General features: G+C 49.7%; 1 pseudogene; it reads right to left on the reverse strand.

Annotated features, from left to right (window-relative positions):
• The window catches only part of LOC136115783 (dynein axonemal heavy chain 9-like), a 116,044-nt pseudogene that overhangs the window by 34,081 nt on the left and 64,822 nt on the right, over positions 1-17,141 (reverse strand).

The raw sequence follows: 17,141 nt of genomic DNA on the forward strand, positions 1-17,141 counted from the left end.
GAGCACAAGAAAAGCCCCACAGCAACAGCTACAGCATGACACTGTTGCATGGACAATGATTAACAGCCAGAGGAAAAAGCACTGTCTGCGTTACTGTGATATTTGCAGGACTCCAATGGCAACACTGCCGGGTGATGACAGGACTGAAGCAAAGCAGGTCTAGAGCTTCCATTAGGAAGATATTTTGGAAAAAAAGGAAAGCACTAGGGATTTGTGCCTGCATCTCACTTTACTCCCACCAAGACTGGGGATCTGACTCTTTTGCTTTTGCCACAAGACTCAAGACATTTAAATAAAATAATTTAATTAATTCACAGAGCCGAAATCTCCTCTCCCCGGTGCCCTTAGGGAGAGCATCGTTCACCCAAATACCAACATTGGCAGCCCAGGAAGCAGTTGACAGAGATTTTGCTCCTGGTGTCCCACCAAGAGCATCACACTCCATGCAAGTGAGAGACTGGCAGACCTTGGGTCAAACTTCTCTTGCCCAAGGAACCTTTTTCCTGTAAGCACGTACGTTATTATCAGAGTTATGAACCTCAACACTTACGTCATATAATTTCTTCACCGTCTCCAGCTGGATTTTATCAAAGGTACCATAATCCTTTTCTTCAACCATCTTATCCCGGTAGACTCGGTTTGACTCGTGCAGGTAGAGTTTCACCAGGTCTTGGGGGTGCTGCAGACATTCCGGGGTAGAGAACAGAAGGCCCTGTGGGGTGCAGAGACCAGCAGTAAACCCCACCTTGACCTGAAGGGCCTGATGTCTCCCCAGCATCCAGGCTGAATGGGGCTGAATCACTCAAAATGCAGAGTTACTGTAACAACCTGCAAATAAACTTCTGAAGAAGCCCCTGGAGAACGTGCCCTTCGTTACCTCCAATTTCCCAAAGCAATTGCATATATTACACCAATTTTAATAGCCAAAGTGCATCCCCAGCGCAGCCTGATCTCCAAGAGTGCGTAGGGTCAGACACCAGCCCGACGGGCGGGTTTCTGCATCCCAACACCACAGCACGGCTGCTTTGTCAAGAAGAAGATAGTTTGGACATCTTAGCGGTGATGATTTTTTTCTAAAATCAATTAATTTTAATTAGGTGCATTCTGGCTGCAGGAAATATTAGTTTCTGTCTGCTTATCACAGCATGTTTACCATGAACTCTATTAAAATGCATAAAAGAATTATATTTCAAAGAGGTGTCACCTATTACTAAGCCTATTAACAGCACCCAGGGTTTTCAATGGCATGTATTAAACAGACAGTTTTTATTCCTAACATCTAATTATTTACACACAAAACATAAAATGTATTAAAAGCAATGTAAAGCAGGCCATCTCAGCTCGATGGATCATGGCTCAAATCATTTGGGTTTCACATTTGTCATTACAGCTGTCAAGCTGTTATTTTATTTATTTCAGAGAAAAGATAGTGAGAAGAGCTGATGACTCAAAGAGAATAAGGTGAAACCCATCAGGTCCTAAAAAAAAGTCACTCTAAAGACACTCCAAGCCACAAAAGTTGTGTTCTTGATGCAAGCAAATGTAAGGCTCAGAGGGAAGAAAATCCACGTTTCACAAATCTGTAAGCAGTTTATTAACTTAACACCTGAACATCTCCCCTTCCTTCACTTTACAGACCCGACTCTCCCGACTCCTCTCAGCAGAGCTACCAGGCTCTGCCACGGCAACCAGCTGCGTCCCCAGAGAGCGACGGGGACGCTCTAGATATGGAAGAAATTGCTGCCCCTGAGGGTGGTGAGAGCCTGGCCCAGGTTGGCCAGAGAGGTGGTGGATGAACCATCCCTGGAGACCAGGCAAGAAAAATAAATAACTTTTTCTTTGCAGTCTAAATAACATTTAAAATTATACTAACTAGTGCAGCATAGCGACCCCTTTCTAGCTGTCCTGCACTGCTGGATGAAGCACCTGCTCTCCTTTCTCCTGACGTTCTTCTTGGGGAGCCTGGAGCTGCCTCAGCAGCGGTGACATGAAAACAATGACAAACACAACAACAGCGTGTGGGCCACAAACTCAAGAGTCCTATTTAAAGTGCCAATTTTTAAATCTGCTCTGATATCAGGGAGGGTTGACGAGAGGCTCCAGTCACCCCCTTGGCACTGCATAGAATCACAGAATCATTTCAGCTGGAAGAGACCCTCACGAGCATCGAGTCCAACCATACCCTAATTCTAGCATGAAACCATGTCCCTAAGCACCTTGTTTAAACACCTTTCAAACCCCTCCGGGGATGATGACTCCACCACTGCCCTGGGCAGCCTGTTCCATAGCACCGTGGTTGCCACGTGCGATAGAGCAGCTGCTGGCACCTGGATCTCTGTTAGGAAGAAAAATAGCAGAGATGGGAAGAGAGAAGGAGGGGGAAGCTGTGAAACCAGACTGGCTCAGGTAACCACACGCCAGCCAAACCCAAGGTAAAGCTGTGCCAAACAACCGTGCCAGACCAAGGCACAAAACAAACTCTTGCTGACCCTGCGCCCATCTCGCCGCCGTCATTCCCAACTCAGCCACAATGTCAGCACGTAACACACAAGGTGCATTTCGGTGCTTCAAGCCTGAAGTTTGCAGGGCTCTTTAGTGAGCTCAACCAAGGGTGAACATGAAAATCCCTCCCCATGCAAAGGAGTGAGGAGTTCACTGGCAGCGGAGCCGACGTGGAGCAGCAGGACACGCCGGAGCCCCCGCTGCTGTCTGGCTGTCAGGAGGAGAGAGCCTGCTCTTCCCCAGCTGCCACAGATCTTAATGTGACATGCTGCTTCAAAATCTTGTTAGAAATAGGAATAAAAAGCAAAATACAACCCTGCTGGGTCTATGATTATTATTTTACAGAGATGACAGATATAATTTAGAGCATAATACCATGGCAACCCTTTCAGATGGAAAGAAAGACAGCAGCAGGGCTTTCTCTGGTGGGAGCCAGCGGGGAATGTATTTTTAAAAAGCATAATCCACAACTCTGTCACTGCAGAGACCTGTCTGCTTTAATCAAGGGTAAATTGCTTGGAGCGTACCAATCAATTCAACTCTGCAGTGCATGGTGGGACCCAGAGGCACGAAAAGGTGCTGTAGAAGTGCAAGACAAAGTAGTGTCGGACTTGAACCACAGACGGGACCCACTACAGAGCGAAAGTAACAGATAATACCTTCTGATGAGCCCAAAGGATTACAAAGGACTGAAGGGTGACCTTGCCCCTGCAGCAGTAACATCAGTAACAGTAAATTATATACTCACAACAACCAGGAGCCAGGCTGCCGTTCCTGCAGACCTTGCCTAACCCTGCTCCAGCCCCTTCTTGCCTGTCATCCCTGACTGTGGTTTCCAGCCCCTCCTCATATTTCCAGTGAAACGTGACAGCAAATTAAAGTTAGATTATTACAAATTATTACGGTACTTGCTGAGCCTTCTGTAGTCATTTAAAACCAGCCACGAGCCCAGGGGGCTGAAGATGGTCATAGATTTTGAGGTTCCTTGTTATTCTTTTTAAAAATCAGGAAGCAGCATCCTTCAGCCCAGACCCTGGTGTGTTCCCAGGTCAGCAGTGACCCGAATGTGTTTGTGTACTCAGCAGAGGAACCATGCCCAGTGCTGGCTTCCCCTCTTCATCCCCCTTCTTCACCCACAGCCCTTCTGCCAGTCGCCACCTCCCTGGAGACTCATGTTCCCCTTTGGGAGCCAAACCCCCCCACAACACACACATTACCCCGGTGTCACATAGGACCGACCAGCTTATCTCTACTTGAGGGCCTGAACCAAAGTTTCACCCTTGGCCAGCTGACGCCAGACAAGCAGCAGCACTGAGTACAATGCTGAGGCATTTAATGCTGTCCAGCTGAAGGTGAAGTCCAGAGACAAAATCAAATTAGAACAGTGGATGAAAATCATTGTTCTGCAAGGATACATGGAATTTCTCACAGCCTTCCCAAGTCAACACAACTAGATGGTTTGGTAGGGGTCTGGAGCATCTTTCTGATGAGGAAAGACTCAGTGAGAGTTGGGGCTGTTAAGCTGGAGAAGAGAAGCTGAGAGGGATCTGATCAATGGATCAATATCTCAGGGTGGGTGTCAGAGGATGGACCAGACTCTGTTCAGTGGTGCCCAACGCCAGGGTGAGGGGCAACGGGCACAGACTGAAACACAGGAGGCTCCATCTGAACATGAGCAGAAACTTGTTTGTTGGGAGGTGCCAGAGCCTGGCCCAGGCTGCCCAGAGCGGGTGTGGAGTCTCCTTCTCTGAGACATTGAAACCCGCCTGGACCCACCTGTGTGATCTGCTCTGTGACCCTGCATGAGCAGGGCTTGGACTGGGGGATCTGCAGAGGTCCCTCCAACTCAACCAGGCTGGGATTCTGTGGGATTCTGTAATGCTGAGGCATTTAGTGTTTTCCAGCTGAAGGTGATGTCCAGAGACAAAAATCAAATGAGAACAGTGGATGAAAATCATTGTTCTGTAGGGATACATGGAATTTCCCACAGCCTTCCCAAGTCAACACAACTAGATGGTTCATCTCAGCAGAAACCTATTGTACAGCCAGGGCAGCCTGGAAAACAACATGGCTCAAGCAGTTCAGACAGGAACCCACACAACAGAAGAAGACACCTGTGTCCTTGAACAGCCGCTGGAACCCAGGCTGGATATCCTGACATGTTTCAAAAAGCATTAGAGACCCACACTTGGGCAACAGAGTGAAACCACACCTGTGTCCCTGATGGGGCGCTGGACACCCTTCTGGCCTCCACAGCCTCGGATGAACCTGGATATCCTCACCTACCTGAATCTGAGCACCTTGAACTGGAGCCTAATCCCACCTTAGATCTGCAAAGTGCTGATGTCTGACAAGAGGACAGTCACCTTGGACTCCTTTCACCTCCAGTGAATGAGGTGCTTCAGAAACACAGTTCCTCTGAGCTCTTCTCCGTGTTTGTCCATGAGGAAGAGCTGATGCACTACAGACAGAAATGCCCATTTTTCTCTGCTGGGGGAGAGGACGCGACTCGCCAGGCAAAAGGGAATCCCACTGAAGATACTCAGACCCCCAGAGACGATCATTCCAATCAGTCAGGACAAACATGAACAGTGCTTGACAAAGTCAATCCACTGCTGCCTGCCGAGCCTCCTACCCCTGGGTGTATAGGTTGCTCTTTTCCCTTTGGTTTCACCAATACCTGACAAATCTCTCTGGTATTTTGCCATCATTTGTAGTGAACACCTGGAGTCACCTTCAGCTGAACCCTCGCTCCAAGCAACGCAGACATCAGCCTGACCAGCTGGAGCCAGGTGGCAATGGGTCTTGGGTGCAGAAGGGAAAACATGAGAGCAGTAAGGACCTGTACCTGTTGAAAGGAATTATGGCTGACTTGATTTGGGGCCGTCTTCCTTGTTCTGTGCAACACTCACATGCGTACAATGTCCAAATTCATTAGCTGCAGCAATTAAGATACAAGTTCTTGGAGTGTTTTGTAATGAGGTAATTAGCACAGGACTCCTTGTCATAAGAGCTGTCAGGCAGTTTTGACAAAGGGAATCAAGCTGGGCTTCTAAGGTTGGTAGGTGCAGCATTAATATATAATATATTACGTATATAACAGTATGTATATAATAGTGAGATAACAACAGAGCCACTGGACAGGCTGCAAATGGAGCCATTTTAAGGACCTGTGCAGAGCCAGCAGTATCACAGCACAGCGGCAGCAAGTCCAGGGGCTGACCCCTCCACAGCTGCAATTTCTACGTGCTTTGTGCCTTTAACAGTTGTCATTGGCCGCTTGTATAACTACAGAACAGTCGGTAAAACAACAATCTCCAAATGCCCTTCACACACACAGCTATTGTGCAGGTGGTGTTTGATTGCTTGTCTGGGATTAAAAGGAATTTGAAAAAGGCAACATGCACCGAGCTACATCCACCAGTTCTCCATCTGCCCACAAGCTAAGGAAACTCACATGTCCCTAACCAGGAAAAGGGGGTTGTTTATTCCTTTATCTTTTTTTTTTTTTTTCCCAGTTAGCATCATATCAAGGGTCATGGGCCATGGTAGACTGGAAGGTGGGTGGAGAACTGGCTGGCCCAGCAGGCTCCGAGGTCTCACTGGAGCTCCAGTGTTCCGCAGGGGCTGGTACCGGGGCAGTGGGTGTCTCCATGCGGGAGCCAGCAGTGCTCTCCCAGCAGGGCTGCAGCTGGCACTGACCACGCAGAACGCAAAGGGAAGGACCTTGACAGGCAGACAAAAGCTGTGTGAGGTTCAATCCACTTTTGGGGCCCCCAGGACAAGAAAGACATTGACATACTGGAACGAGTTCAACGGAGGCCACCAAGGTCATAAAATGGTGGAGGACAGGACATGCAAGGAAAGGCTGAGAGAAATCGGTTTGTTCAGCTCGGGGAAAAGGTGAAGGGGAATTTTAATTCTGTTTCTATCCCTGGAGACATCCCAGGCCAGGCTGGATGGGGCTCTGAGCAACCTGAGCTGGTGAAGATGTCCCTGCTCATGGTAGGGGTGGCACTGGGGGAGCTGGGAAGGTCCCTCCAACACAAACTGTTCTGTGATTCTTTGACTCTGTCTACAACTACCTAATAGGGAGTTATAGAGAAGACTGAGCCAATTTTTTTTGGAGGTGTATAGCAAAAGGACAAGAGGTAACAAACTGCAGGAAGGGAAATTCCAACTGAAATAAAAATATATCAGCTTCACCGTGGAGTGGGTTTAGTGGTGTGACAAGGGTCGGAGAGGTTATGGGAACTCCAGTCATGGAAACATTCAAAACTTGGCTGATCAGCCTGACCTGACTTTGAAGCTGGCACTGCACAAGAAGGGTTTGGACAAGAGAGTGTGAGCTAAATTATGAGTTTATGAAGATTGAATGAAAGTAACACATGGAAATGCATTCCCGGAGTCCAGAGCTTCTTTCACACTCAATTTCAGGAAGAAAATTGTGTTCCCGTAGGGACAAACAGGATATCAGGAGATCTCAAAAACTCAAGAATATTTAATGTGAAGGAATAATCAAGAATGAATCCAAAAGGTAAGGAAGGATTTCAAGAAAAATTGGACCACTATTTCAATAAACATTATGAAGCCCAGGAGCCAGACTCCCCCACTCCTGAAGCCACGCGATAAACAAAACAACACCTGAGCTCAGTCGCTGCTCCTGCCCCAGCATCCAGACCTGGCAGGACATTTCCTAATATCCCACAACCTGAGCACCTTTCAAGCAGGTTACAGTTAAAATTAAAGCTTCCCATGGAAATGCTGCTTTTCTCTCTCTGCCTTTCAAAGCACAGATTAACTAGAAGTCAGGAGTTAACACGACCCACATCTAACATCAAAAGCTGCTGATGTTTAGCTGAGCATAAGTGACAGGTCTGATTCTTTCTTGGCACAAAAGAGTTATTAACTTTTTCAAGGCCCTGTTTTTGCATTTCCCACTACGTCATTACTTCAGTTCTTGTGTGATGGACCAGACCACAAGGCACCAAACTTTCAGTACGTACTTAGGAGAACAGGTGTTAAGAAGGACAGCAACAAGTTACAAACCGGGGTTCTACAAGAGTTTATGGTGTTCCAAACCTCTCGATTTGGCTGCTGAGAACCTTCTCAAATTTTACTAATCAGCCTTAAACTCTGAAAGGCTCTTTGAGCAGTAATATCTACTGCTTCAAAGTATGAGATTTCAGGGGAAAAAAAAGTCTCTCCGTTGTTGGAAGAAAATATTTCTAAATCTGAACAACTTCCCCTTGGTACAGAACTGGCTCTGGTGGAAATTCAGGTTTAGCAATTAAGTCAAAGCTGGGTTTGATTCAATTATCACCTTTTTAAATGCCACCCTTCATGCACATACTGAGCATCTGACCATCAAGAAGCTAAGAGGACATGCCAGTACAGGCCAACAAGCTAAGCTGGATCTAACTTCAGGGCCAGTAACCCACTAACTATCCACCACCTGCTTCAGTACAATAAAATAATTTGCCTGTGTGGTGGAACAGTGCCATTAATCCCCACATTTACACGTGTGGAACTGAGGCTCCCAAAGATGAGCGCAGCTCCATCGCACTCACCATCAGTCATTTAAGTGCTGAAGTCGGAAGCCCAAAGCTCCCTTCAGCTGGTCCCTTCTACAGCCAGAGGGCGTTTCAACCCACCCCAAACCTGCACATCCATCTGGAACTACTCATCCCTCCCCGCTGACCACAAGAGGCTGGAAAGTAACTAAGCTTCTCAAAGCCATGGGCAATGGTTCTGGAATCCATCCAAAACTAAGAAGGAATTAAGGAATGGCCTAAGGTCACCCACTTTACTCAGGGCACACATGTGCTGTGTCATTTTTAGGTAGGAGACTGCATTCTGCCCACCAGAGCTAGAGGAACACAGCTCCGCAGCCTCTTGTAGCATCGGGACAAGCTTCAAGTCCCACAGGACAGCAACTGCACTTACTTGGAAGATACTGGAGAAGTCTCTCAAGTCGAAAATGTAGTGGAACTTGATGGCTGTTGGAAGGAATGTAGCGGCTACTTTCTGGTGCAGTCCCAGGGCAAGGGCAATCAGCTGCTGAGCTGATTTTTGCACAGCCCCCGAGAAATTTCCACTTGTCAGGTGCTGCGTTAAAATGGTGCTATAGATCCTGGACAAGGCATCCTGCCCAGGGATGGACAGCGCGAAGACACAGAAGTGACGCTGAGGGAGAGAAAGGAAGGCATGGAAAGGTCAGAGAGGTAGAAAAACACCTTTCAAGCAAAATGCCCTTGGTGATTTGCTGTGATAATCTCATCTAGGCTCCCTTTCCCATGAAATGCTGGACCAGATGATCTTTTGAGGTCCCTTCCAACCTGGGTTGTTCTATGATTCTCTGATTTGCAGTCCACCTGAACAAGGTTATTTCCCTCTCCCAGTTTGCCAGCAGAGCTCAGGTGGGAAGTGACATCACTCTGCTCACTAAACCAGGGATTTTCAACTGCATCTCACCAATGCTACACTGGAAGTGCAGTCCATTGAAGAGCCAAAGGGCTCTGAAGGTCCCACCGACCTCTGACAAAGCCCAGTCACTGTCTCTATTAAGAGCAGCCCCTGGAAGGTGCCATCTCCCAGAGGACCTCTTTACTAATTTGGAACTTGCAAAGTTGCCCATGGGACACTTCATTTTAACTCCACACCTTGCTGAAGAGGAGCCAGGGTCCAAGCTGACTCTGGTCATTAGGTTTCTCCATGATGAAATGAATTTTGCTCACTGCTACCCAGTCCCTCCATCGGTTGGCAGCTCCCAAAAATCAAAGTCTAATGTTTAAGATCTCTTCCCAAATCTTCTGTTATCAGCAGCGCTTGAACTGCTTTTTGTTTGGCTTGGGGTTTTTTTGTTCGGTTAGGTTTTTGGGGGGATTTGGTTGGTTGGTTGGTTTTGGTGTTCTTTGTTTTGTTGGTTTTGTTTGGTTGCTTGGTTTGGGGTTTGTTGGGGTTTTTGTTGTTGTTGTGTTTTGGTGTGGCTTGGGTTTTTTTTTAGTTTTGTCTGTTTTCTTCGTTTGGGTTTCTCCCCCACACCTCTTTTTACTGACAGCTGCATCAGACAATTCTGGAAAGCAGGCGGCGTTAATGCACCATGCTTCAGAGCTAAATACGAGCTAAATGAAGGCAAAATCTGCCTGTATGGACCAGAAGGTTGTCCTGAAAGTAGGTGTTAAGCTGGCTGGCAACTTTTGACTTCCTCCTCTGACGGAGCTGCAGAATGCGAGGAAAAACAAACAAGGGAATAAGGGACCCAGTTCGGTGCTTCACTATTAGGAATCACAGTCACTCGACAGATTCGTGCCATTTGTACTGATAAAACAACAGCAGGATCTGCCAGTGGTTGTCCTCTAACCTCACGTTTAAATGATCCACCCCAAAATAAACCCAGCGATGCACCTGCCGTTGTGCAGGGCTTTACCTGCAGCCGAGGGTTGATGGCGAAGCTCCCCGCCGTCGGGTTCACGCACGACACATACTGCACGTTCGTGATCTCCTTCAGCGACAGCTTGGTCCGGTCGTACCTTCGGGCAAAACACAAGCAGCAGCACAGTGACCACGGCCACTGCCTCTCTCAGTACATGGCCCTGGGCTGCCAGAGGCCGCTTGTCTTCAGGGGGTCAAATTCTGCGTCTTGCCAAGATGAGGCCCAGGCCCAGGTTGCCGGCCTATCTGTACACGGCCTGGCACACGCGAGTCCTGCTCCTGGTGGAAATCCTTCAGCTTCAACAACCTGTAGCTAATATTTCTATCAGTAATAAGCACTGAGCAAAGCCCCTGGGCCATACTCTTCACTTGCATGGAAATGGCAGAAAACAGCAGGAGTGTCTCTGGTTTGATCCCAACCCGGGACAGGGTGTGAGAGACTACAAGGGTGACTCTCAAACACTGTGGCAAACCCAGCCCTGCAACACCCAGTCATGGGAGACGGGCCATCGTGAGCAGGTGAATGGTGATTTACATGTCAAGGCCGAGGTGACAGCCACAGACAAAGGCTGGGTGACACAGGCAGTGCTGTGTTGAAGGACACGCAGCCTGTGCGCTGACAGGCCCGACACGGTGTCAAGGCCCAGGCTGAGAGACCCTCCGGGCCTCCCCCATCTTCCACAATCACCCCCAGTGACGCCTGCACAAAAGCCCAGGTGATCCCGAGGGCTATAAACCCTATAAAACCTGTGCCAGCACGGGCAGGGTGCCACCCTGGGGACCCTTCCACCCACCGGGCTGACCACGGGAACCGAACCACACACCACAGGGTGCTGAACCCTGACTACAGACCCAAGCATTCCTGCATAGGAACTGGACCTGAGACTACAAACCCCTCAAACACACCACGGAGCCCTAAGGGTGGTGAGACCTTTCCTTTCCCTTTCCTTTTCCTTCCCTTCCCATTTCCTTCCCCCTTCCTTTCCCCTTCTTTTCTTCCTCTCTCTTTCCTTCCTATATTCCAATTTCTTTGCCTTCCTTTTTGTGAGTAATACAGTAACATAAGGTTTAGAGCCCCACTTGTGCCACAAAACTCTTTCATGTGAATCTTTTCGCTGCTAAACTGTTTATCGATTGAGCTTAAGTAACATAAATCCTTCTGCCACTGAGTCATTTGCCAATTGGACCAAGCTACAAAAAATAAAGGTCTTTTGTTTGTGGACCTTCAGGATTGTATGTACTTTTTTCCAACCCAGGGGACTGACAAATCTCAGTCACACTTCCCCCAACCATAGCGCCAGGTGGGACATGACAAGGGTCAGCAGGCTGCTGCTGCCGGGGGAGGACAGGGAGTCCTGGGCTCCCTGGTTTAAGAAGGACAAGGAATTACTGGAGAGAGTCCAGCAGTGGCTACAAAGATGCTAAGGGATCTGGAGCACCTTTCTTGTGACAAGAAACTGAGAGAGCTGGGGCTGTTGAGCTGGAGAAGAGAAGCTGAGAGGGATCTGATCAATGGGATCAATATCTCAGGGTGGGTGTCAGAGGATGGACCAGACTCTGTTCAGTGGTGCCCAACGCCAGGGTGAGGGGCAGCGGGCACAGACTGAAACACAGGAGGCTCCATCTGAACACAAGCAGAAACTTGTTTGCTGGGAGGTGCCAGAGCCTGGCCCAGGCTGCCCAGAGCGGGTGTGGAGGAATTGAAAACCATTCCAGTGGTTAAAATTCAGACAGTCAAGAAAACACACCTTCAATGAAAATAAAGAAATAATGGGAAGGGTTATTAGAATGGAGTCGTGAGACAGGTAAACTGAGCCTGGGCAGCTAGGAAGTGTCAGGTAGTCTGTAAACCCTGCCGTACCCAACCAACGGGGAACTGGGGAGGGAATTTGCAGTTGGGATTAGGGGTGGATATAAGCAGTGGCTTTTTGCCCTGTTTTGTGTGCCTACCTTTAGGTGGAACACCCGACCTTGCAAAATCGTTAATAAAATATGCTTTGCTGAGAGATCCTACCTGAGCCTATTATATTGGTGAGATGATAACTTCCTGCATGCAATACAGTGCCCAGTGGGCACTGCTGAGCACATGGGCAGAAGGCCTCGATGTGTCTGGGAGGGGACCCATGGCATGCTGCATCCCCCCGCACCTCGCTGCATCCCCTGTACGTTGCTGCATCCCCCCGCACCTCGCTGCATCCCCTGTACGTTGCTGCATCCGCCCGCACCTCGCTGCATCCCCTGTACGTTGCTGCATCCCCCCGCACCTCGCTGCATCCCCTGTACGTTGCTGCATCCCCCCGCACCTCGCTGCATCCCCTGTACGTTGCTGCATCCCCCCGCACCTCGCTGCATCCCCTGTACGTTGCTGCATCCCCCCGCACCTCGCTGCATCCCCTGTACGTTGCTGCATCCCCCCGCACCTCGCTGCATCCCCTGTACGTTGCTGCATCCCCCCGCACCTCGCTGCATCCCCTGTACGTTGCTGCATCCGCCCGCACCTCGCTGCACCCCCTGTACGTTGCTGCATCCGCCCGCACCTCGCTGCATCCCCTGTACGTTGCTGCATCCGCCCGCACCTCGCTGCATCCCCTGTACGTTGCTGCATCCGCCCGCACCTCGCTGCATCCCCTGTACGTTGCTGCATCCGCCCGCACCTCGCTGCATCCCCTGTACGTTGCTGCATCCGCCCGCACCTCGCTGCATCCCCTGTACGTTGCTGCATCCGCCCGCACCTCGCTGCATCCCCTGTACGTTGCTGCATCCCCCCGCACCTCGCTGCATCCCCTGTACGTTGCTGCATCCCCCCGCACCTCGCTGCATCCCCTGTACGTTGCTGCATCCCCCCGCACCTCGCTGCATCCCCTGTACGTTGCTGCATCCCCCCGCACCTCGCTGCATCCCCTGTACGTTGCTGCATCCCCCCGCACCTCGCTGCATCCCCTGTACGTTGCTGCATCCCACCGCACCTCGCTGCATCCCCTGTACGTTGCTGCATCCCGCCGCACCTCGCTGCATCCCCTGTACGTTGCTGCATCCGCCCACACCTCGCTGCATCCCCTGTACGTTGCTGCATCCCACCGCACCTCGCTGCATCCCCCATGCCTCACTCCATCCCCCACACCTCGTTGCATCCCTCTGCGCCTCACTGCATCCCCCTACTCCTCGCTGCAGCCCCTTGTGCCTCCAACGCTCCCTCGCAGCTCCCTCACCCTCTATCTGCCTGACTTCCCTGACACCCACAGCCCAAGATTTCTGCCTCCGCTCCACTGTCTCTGTTCCTCGGAAGCTTTTGGCAGAGCTCAGGCATGCACACAGCTGAGGAGAGTGGAAATTGCAATGCGTCCCTGCCCTGTATTCCCTGTGGAGAGATGCAAATATTCATGTCCCACACAGAGCTGCTGGCTAAAGTGTAAAACACACCAATCTCCTTCCAAAACAGTCACTGCTTTTCCTTCAAATCACCTCTGCCTAGATAATGGTTGTTTGCTGCTGCCTGACAGAAGACAATGTTAGGTGCTCACAGCAGGGGGGTTCACCCCAGCTGAGGCCAAATCCACAGCCGCCTCTGCTCTCAGCGTCGCGGGGCAGCAAGGCCGAGCATCGCGCTCCCCTCGCAGGCTTTGCACTGGGACCACAGTCACAAGCCACAGCAAGAGCAGAGCAAAGCTCCTCTCAACCCAGCTATGAGTAAGCAATCAAGCGGTATTAAAGAAGCGATGGACAACGTCCTCGGACACACGGTGTGAACTGTGGGGTTGTCCTGTGCAGGGACAGGAGCTGGACTCGATGATCCTTGCGGGTCCCTTCCAGCTCAGGACGTTTTGTGATTCTAAGTGAATTTGTTTGCTGGGGACAGGGGAAGCCCTGAGGGTGCTCAACTCTCAGTTCACCCAGAGCCTCCCAACCAGCTCTAGCCCAGCAGTATGCAATGGGAAGAGGGACCCACGCTTTGAGATTCTCTCAAACCCACTCCCCAGCACTGGAGCTGAACAAAAAGGTCTCCGACAACCAAGCCCAAGCAGGCTCCTACCAGTGGCCGTAGTCCAGGTGCTGCCGGATCAGCGTATGGGGCTGCACTGTCCCGTAAGCGTCCACCTCGGGCATGTTGAGATCATCAATGAAGTACACGAGCTTCTTGGTACCTGGAGGGCCATAATTCCTACCAGCCTTTTTCTCCAGAGGTTTCTCAAGCATACCTGTAGGGAGGCAGAGGTGCAAAGCTCATCTACTGGGAGAGCAACTGCTGCAAAATAAAAATGATTTCTCAGCCCAGCTCAATGCTGTGCTGTGTGTAGCTACAGCGGCCCCTCAAGGAGCTGAGATGTCCCCCAGCTGCAGCTGTATGAGGAGCAGCTGAGGGGCCTGGGGGTTCAGCTGGAGAACAGGAGCTGAGGGGAGACCTTCTGATCTCTGAACTGCCTGAAAGGAGCTTGGAGCCAGGGGGGTCGGGCTCTGCTCCCCAGGAACAAGCGCCAGGAGCAGAGGAAACGGCCTCAAGTTGCACCAGGGGAGGCTGAGGCTGGATCTGGGGAACAATTTCTTCCCCAAAGGGCTGTGGGGCATTGGAACAGGCTGCCCAGGGCAGTGCTGGAGTCACCAGCCCTGGAGGGTTGGACAGACGTGGAGATGAGGTTCTCAGGGACTAGAGTGCTAGAGCTGGGTTACGGTTGGACTCGATGATCCTGAAGGTCTCTTCCAACCAAACTGATTCTATGATTCTACAGTGCAGCTGGGAGCCCTGCAGGGACCCTTGGTCAGCACTTTGGTTTGACTTAAATCAGAAAGCTCTCAACTCTTCCTTCCAAACAAAAATACAACAAACTTCGTCTGCTACAAAACATGTCTACCTCAGAGCAAACAAGAGCTTTTCATGCAAGATAAAGCCTTTTGAATCTCTTCTGCATAATTTTTTAAACGAAATCTTGCTTGCAGAGGTGGCTGTGCCAGAGCAGTGAGCATCCCCTGCTGCCTGCCCCGGCGATGCGGCAACTGCAGCGTGGCCAGGGCAGCAGGCACTGGGCGCTGCGATGGAGAAAGGGAGATGGATGCTGTGGGCACAGAAGCCCACGAGCAAAGCTGCTGGTTTTGTGAATATATGCATCTTTTACCCTGTTAGACAAAAATAGGCGATCTCAGGGCCAAATTCCTGGACATCTTCAGAACAACCAACATGACACTTTTATTTAAATGCATCAAATAATCATAAGTTCCCTGATCTTCTCACCAGCGTTACCCAACCCTCCAGATAATGTGACAAGACTTAATTCCAACACGAGCTGTCAAATTACCACCTAGTTTCAAGTAGGGTCACGCACACGCAAAGGAAAGCACGGAGAGAACAGTTTCGCATTTCAAAGCCTTGGAAGACTTTAATTTGTTTTAGCAGAAGGCTGGGGTCATATGTTGCTCTAGCTCATAAAACGTGGGGAATATTTATAATCCTGGGCTGATATTTAATAAAAATCACCCCGCGTCGCTGCACATCATGTTCTATAGGTTATTGATTCCTCTGATTGCAGCCCAGGCAACCTTTACTGTCTCAGTAAGTGGAAAAGCAAACGGAAGCAACGCTCCTCTGCCCAGACCCCGGGTGGGTTTTCTGCCCTGTGCTTACTCGAAGAATTTGTTTCATTAGCAGTTTTGGGTTGGCAACAGACCTATAAGGTGCTATAAAGCAGCACACGGTAAGTAGCAATTCTTTGTAATTAGGGAAGACTGGCAAATGTAAACGGGACTGGGAGTTTTTTTAAGCCATTTATTATCACGTGCAAAAGTTGTTAAGGAAGATTTCTATTCCGTTGGTTTGTTTCAGATCACAGACCTTTCAAAACGCTGGGTTTTTCCTGCTTGGGTGCACTGCAGACAGCTCGCCTTGCTCACCACTCAAAACGCAGCTGATTTCTTGTCACAGACAGTTGCTGCACAAAGGAATGGATTGTGCTACGAAAAATGATGAATCTTTCCTCAGCGGAGCCTCTCTCCCCGTTCAATAAAACCACAATATTTGAAATTTCTGGTAGCAAGTTAAATTAAGTGTTTCAAATAAGCATTTAATTTAAATTTAATTAGTCCCTAATTAACATATAAAATCAGCCCTTTTTGAGGTTAAACAAGTATGCAAGAGATTCATCACACTGAAATGCAATTACTGGGGATCAAGTGACATGTTCGTGGAAGTGGTATTTTAATTCAAAGCCGTATCGCACAATAATAATAAGGGGCGGTGTGTCTGTGTGAGATCCTGACACATACTCAAACCAGCACCTCAAAGAAACAGTCTGGACACCTCGTACCTTCTGGTTGGTGAGCAAGGGAGAGGGAAAAAAAGAACCCAAACAAAAAAACCCACAAGATTTATTGCAATTTCTCTGAATGACAGAAGTCAGGGCTACATCTGATGGAGGGGCAGAGGCCCAAGAGGGCACGAAGCAGAGCGAGGCCCAGGGCAAATGCCACAGAATGTGGTATTTAGTCACAATAAACTACAGAAAATCCCCAAACTGGCCCCAGGTTCAGGCAGAGAGAGTGTTGGGCTCCTTTTAACCCCTGTGCACATGGCGCTTCTGGAAGCCACAGGATGCAGGGATGGGTTGAACAACAACTCTGCTTCCCCTAAGGGCTGCATCTTATACATCTCTGCAGCAACAGGCACCTTGTCTAAGGAACTACTGGAACTCAGGTTAGGATCTTTTTTAAGTAAGAAAAAATCCAAAATTACTTTGTGCCCATGTTTTACAAATTTAAAGATGTGCCTGCTGGGGAAAAGAATAAAGCAGCCAAGTGACAAACTACACAAAAAGGGACAAATTAACTCTAAAAAATGAGCAGCAGGGATCCAGGCCAAGCAGTATAAATCATGCTTCTCAATGCAAATCTCACCACCACATCTTCATCCACACACAAGACAACTTGCTCCTCTGTGCAGGGGAAGAAAATCACTGACTCAGCCCACAGCTCATGACCAGGGACACGGTGCCAGGTCTGCCTGTACAAATAACACCTGCACACACTCGCCCATCCAGCTGGAGACAAACAGCTGCACATTCACAGAATCACAGGATCCCAGGCTGGTTGGGCTGAAGGGACCTCTGCAGATCCCCCAGTCCAAGCCCTGCTCACGCAGGGTCACAGAGCAGATCACACAGGTGGGTCCAGGCGGGTTTCAATGTCTCAGAGAAGGAGACTCCACACCCGCTCTGGGCAGC

Source organism: Patagioenas fasciata, chromosome 24, assembly GCF_037038585.1.
Source record: "Patagioenas fasciata isolate bPatFas1 chromosome 24, bPatFas1.hap1, whole genome shotgun sequence".
Classification (NCBI taxonomy): domain Eukaryota; kingdom Metazoa; phylum Chordata; class Aves; order Columbiformes; family Columbidae; genus Patagioenas; species Patagioenas fasciata.